Here is a 6,000-nt window from a genome sequence, read left to right on the forward strand (position 1 = left end):
ACCCAGCTAGCCCACCCCACTCCTACCCATTTTGACTCAGTGGTAATAAGTGCAGATGTTATAAATGTTAAATTGATGGTAGAAAATAAACCTTCTGGCAATTTTATGAATCATGAGCCCACACTGATAGCTGAAAGAGACAGAAGGTGTCCAATTAGAGTGATACTTTCAGTTTCACAGCTGAACTATATAACAGCTACTAATTAAATCAATACGGCATCTTTTCATTTACCAAAATCTGGAAAATTATGCTTATGTAATGAGAAAAAATACTTCACTTTCACTTCTTTCTCAACCTGTGTTTTTTTCTGTGTAACTTTTCTTTTCATGTTTGAACATGTTATGATACCCTTTACTTAAAGCCTAAACATTTTACATAAATTGCATTTTGATCAGATAATATGTGCAATACAAAATTTTCCTTTTCTAGGTTAACGCATACTGTCACATAATGATAGAATTGCCTGAAGGATATCATACATTTTAAGAAAAAAAATAAAATGCTTTGCATCTTTCATTACTTGGTTATGGGCTATTACTCGATTTTTGATCAACGCTGCTTTTTTAAACTACAGAAATCATTAAAAGCCTCTCAGTTCTAATACAGTGTTTTTACATAATTCATGGATACCCTTTCTCCACTTCACTGAACTTAGATTTACATTGCACAGCATTCATCGTGTTCTTTAAAATTTAGAAAAAGTACCTTGCCCGATTCACTTTGGTATTGACAACTGAAACTTGGGAGACATAAATCCCCTATGATAGTGAGTAAGTATAGTGACTACTTAAATTATGTAGGACAGTCTTTATCCTTTTTCGGGATAAAATAATTCCCATTTGCGTGGTGGAGCAGTGATAAGCATTGCTGCCTTGCAGCACTGGGGCACTGGGTTCAATTCCTGGGGTGCTGCCTGCGTGGAGTTTGTATGTTGTCCTCGTGTGTGCATGGGTTTCCTCCAAGTGGTCCATATTCTTCCCACAGTCCAGAGACAATCTTATGGGTTCATTGGCTTCTGGGAAAACTGGCCTTGGTGTGAGTGTGTACATGTTTGTTTCTGTGTGTGCACTACAATGGACTGGCTCCTGCTCCCCTACAACCCTGTAATGGATAAGGCAGTTAGAAGATGGATGGATGGATGGATGGATTATTCCAATAACTGGTTACAAGGCTATACAGAATCATCCAATATCCAAAACAGTGAGGTGCTGGATGATTCGAGTTTGGAGAGGACTTAAGGATTTACCAATGGACAAGGCCTGAGCTCCAGTATCAGTGTTGCCAGTTCTCAAAAATATTACTTTCAACAACAGATAGATGGATAATTGGCAACAGTTGAGAACAGAAATCCAATACCTCATAGGCACAAAAGGAAGATAAGGAGTCTTATGATTGCCTTAGTTTCATCAGCAAGTTTCCTGCACAATATTGGTGGGCAGTTTTTTTTTCTCCTACTGTGTTAACTTTCCTGCTGCAAGTCAGCAAGCCTATGCAGTATCACTGTGTTTCATTTGCCAGCGATAAATGATAAATCCCATAACTCACAGAAGGATAGTTTACTCTTTGGACGAAAGTGGTTCTTGAAAAGGCTGTTTTTGCTGTGGCAAGTTTGTCATGCTTTGTGAGCAGACACTTGCAAAACTCCTGATGTTTCTTGACATCCCTTAAATCCAGTTGTTGCCTTGTCATTATAATTGCTTACACTTATACTGTATCACACTTTTCTGGACACTCTGGGCTTTACAGGTAATGCACCACCACCAGTGTGCAGCCACACCTGGATGATGCGACGGCAGCCATAGTGCACCAGAACGCTCACCCTATTAGTGGGGAACGCTATTAGTGGGGAGAAGAACAGAGTAATGTAGCAAATTTATAGATGGGGATTATTAGGAGGCCAGGATTGGTAAGGTCCAATGGGAAATTAGGCCAAGACACTGGGGTTACACCCCTACCCTTTTTGAGAAACGCCCTGGGATTTTTAATGATCACAGAGAGTCAGGAGCTCGGTTTTATATCTCATCTGACTATCTCATCTCACTATACTTTTTACAGTATAGTGTCCCCAGCACTTTACTGGGGTATTTGGACCCACATAGACCACAGGGTGAGGTCTCCCATCCAGGTATTGACCAGGCTCACACCTGCTTATCTTCAGTGGGTTGCCAGTTGTGAGTTGCAGGGTGATATGGCTGCTGGCTCATTAAAGACAGTTTTTTAAAGGAAAGGTGATAACGCAATATAAATATTTAAGAGGCCAGCCCAGTCTGAGCAGGAGTTGCAGTCTTGGCTCATTTTCAATATCATGCATTGGTTTTGTTTCAATTTGCAGAACAATTGTATACTAACTATTTCAGTCTTGTATTGTATCTTTATTGCTTACAGACTTGTACTGTATCTTCTTAGCTAATATTGTCAACAGACAAATATTTTTTGTGTTCCAAACTGAAAGAATGATTTATGAAATCCTATGGCTAGGAGCTGTGCCAAACATACATCTTTAGCAAGAGCTTTCACCTCATTAAACTTTTCCATATCTGTTGGTCTCGTTTTATGGTCATTGTGAATTGTACATTTTCTGTGATTATTTTGCATGCCTTCATTTTGTTGGCTTTCTGGGTTTGGGGGAATTTTTTTACCAAGAAAATGGAAGAAAAATCCAAACAAATTTTGCAGGACTTCATCTATAATTTAATCGACCTGCTGTAGATTTAACTTGCTTTTTCGGAGCATTTAGGAGCCACTGTGTCTGCTTTCTTATTTTTGGTTTGCAGACATGTTAACAATTGCTGACTGCATTACTTTGGGGGACCCACATCTCCGATTCTTGCAACTGCATAGAAAATGTAATTCTTTGAATTTATCACAAGTCTTTTGCAGTGCTTTGTGTCTTGATGCAGAGTTAAACCGAATTCTATGAAAATCGGACCTTAGGTCCTCCCCTTTGGAATCTAAAGTCCAGCAAAGTTTATTCTTGAAAACGTTGCATAAACCTTGTCTGAGTCAGATTTGTAGTTGATTTCCATTAGCTCTATGTTCTTAAAAAAGTTCTCAGAGATCTCTGAATGAAGAGTGCTGGTCAGTATAAGATTGGAATTGTGTTCTCTAACACACAATAAATAAAGCAGTTTCTTTGGTCTGGGAGAGGAACCTTTTACTGTACTGTGCAGTGTTACCTAGGATACTTTTCAACAGATTAAAAAGCTTGTAAAAGAAATATATTGGATGATTATGCAGCTAAACAATTCTTGTAGTGTTACACAGAAAAAAATTAAAGAATGTTTTTGAGTATATTTCCCTTTTTCTGTGCAAAAATAGGAATGTATTACTTCTTTTAATTAGCAGATCAAGGAGATGTTTGTGCACAGAAGGAAGAATTCACTTGCCCCTCAATTACATATAGAAATCATTACAGATTAATCTATCATTAAGGGATTGAGACCACACCGACATATTTTATTTGCAGGATGAACTATAACAATTTCCACTCTATTTTTGCTGTGACTGTTTTGTTTGCCACTGAAATTAAACTTAGCAGAGGGTGAAAATAGACGCTAAAAACAGTTTTGACATTTTTAAATTTAAAAAATGAAGCCATTTGGTTTCTAAAAAAAAAACATTGTGTAGATTCTCCCCCGTTGCAAATTTGTCATGAATTACTATATTTATGGGGGCATTTTCTCAGACTCTTTCCTTACAGTGATAAGTAAGCATGCCCACACACACAAACACACAATTCTGCTAAAGAAAAAAATCCATCAGAGAAGAGAGGAGCTTAGAATGTTTAAAGTTTAATAATCCCTGGATCCAGTGCAATAACACAAACATAAACATCCATTCCAGCTAATTTCCAGCTATTAGATACATTCATCATTTCACAAAATGGCAGTGTGTCTTGGATGTATGCCAAGACAGGGCTGAAAGCAAAATAAGGTGGCAGTGTTTAATCGTTTTTATGTGTTTGCAGAGGATACACAATGGAGAGATGCAGTGGAAGAAAAATACATTTAAAAAAAGCTAAATGCTTAAGTCTATCTTAAATATTTCAAAATGTTTCAAAACTATACTTCAAAAGTGTCTTTTAATATATTGATATTTTGCATAGTACTTACTACTCCTCTTAAAAACATAAACATGTTTTGTTTTCCATTTTATTGTTATTCAGTTTTTTTTTCATATGATTATGCAATAATCATGATCTTTTTATTTTTTATTATTTTGATAATATTTTGTTTTTTTATTTTTAAGATGTAAAGTTTAGGAAAATCAATATGAAAATGTAGGTGAGGTTTAAGATGCAATCTGAAATTGTAAATAACTTCTTAAAATTGCAGCTTTGTAGACAAATGGAATTCTTAGGCTGGTTATCTCTACAGAACAACATAATTGTTTTTGAGAATATCATTATGAAGCACCACATTTAAGCTGCTGTTTCTCTAAGACCAAACATAAAACTTGAAATATGATTTTTTTTTAATTTCGGTGCACTCATTTTGAGCTGATCTGTGTTATCTCTAAAAAGGCAATATTCTCTTGGGATTTTAGGATTTGAAAGGGTTCCATGGATGTGTGATACTTTGCAGATAGTCTCTGTTATTCCCTTCTAATACTCTGCAAACAAACAATGGGTAACCTGTACAAGCCAAGCTGTTACCAATTTTCCAACACAGAACCCTTATTATTGCTGGTGCTTTATACTCTTGGAATTTGAAAGGGCTGCTGACCTGATTCTAGGAAATAAAAAGTTAAGAAAACAGAAGGCCTGTGCTATATGAGTAAGAGTAAAGAATCTGTGGGTAATCTATAAACACACTTAAGCCAATAAGACAAATTATTTCAAATGATGATAATGTTACAGAAATTGGCACATGAATACTGTTTGCATAATATGTCCATTGTAAATACAAAATCAGAAAAAAGTGCACAGAATAGTGTTAAGCAGAAATTGTGGTTTAGGAATCCTGAAAAACGCTTAACATACTGTTTTGTAGAGATAGAAACAAAGTGTCTAAATCTGGAACTCATTGAAAGCTGTAACAGCAGTCATAAATGAATCTAAAATTATATGAATCTTATTAAATAATAAGTAAAATATAGAATAGAACATAGTCATTTCTGGCTGTTTGTTTTTTTATTTTTGAAACATACAATATGGTAGAATTTTGCCGAGATGCATGTTCCTATTTGCATTCCAAGTACAGTGCAGTGCTGCAGATTGGGTATGTGAAGGGTTTGTAAGTACAGACTTTAATCTTTATCCAGTGAAAACATAGCACTCTGACATGTTAATAGAGTTTACCCATACCCCCTGGGAGTCCTAGCACTCCAACGTGTGGGAGTTTAACATTCACTCTGATTAGAAGAAAACAATTAGAGATTAGAAAAGTATGGGAAACAGCAGTGCGAATTATATGTGATGAGGAACTGAACACCTCCGTCAGGGAATGCAGGCAGCATGAGTAATGTGAAGAATTCAGAGGACTCTGATAGGACTTCTCTAACTGAAGCTCTGGTCTATACAACCATTGTAGGAAATGTTGATTACTTGTTGAAATTGTAAGTGTTGTCCTTATCTTTCTTTAACAGACATTGCATATTAAAAGAAAGGAACTGGAAAAATTTGACTTTAATCTGTCAGCTGCTACATTTTGCTACCTTATGTTAAACAGCTGGATATTCAGTATTAGAATAAAGAAATGGATTAAAACAGAAATGTCCAAGCTGAATAGTTACATTATAATACTGGTATGTTAGCAAGTCCATGAGAATGAGGGCTTCTCCCTTTTTCTTCTAAAGCACAGGCAAAAAAAATATGGATGTATTAACTACCACATCCCAGTTTTATTACAAGTATCTTATTAAAACGTGGCACTGTGGCCCTATAGTTAGAGGGGCCCCAGGTTCAAATCCATTCTTGCGTGCCTTTCGTTGTAGAGGTTGTGGGGACTTTTTTCTGAATACGTCACTTTCCATCCATAAAATTTGAGGATGGGTTTTAT

This window comes from Lepisosteus platostomus, chromosome 13 (assembly GCF_059453375.1).
Source record: "Lepisosteus platostomus isolate fLepPlt1 chromosome 13, fLepPlt1.hap1, whole genome shotgun sequence".
Taxonomy (NCBI): domain Eukaryota; kingdom Metazoa; phylum Chordata; class Actinopteri; order Semionotiformes; family Lepisosteidae; genus Lepisosteus; species Lepisosteus platostomus.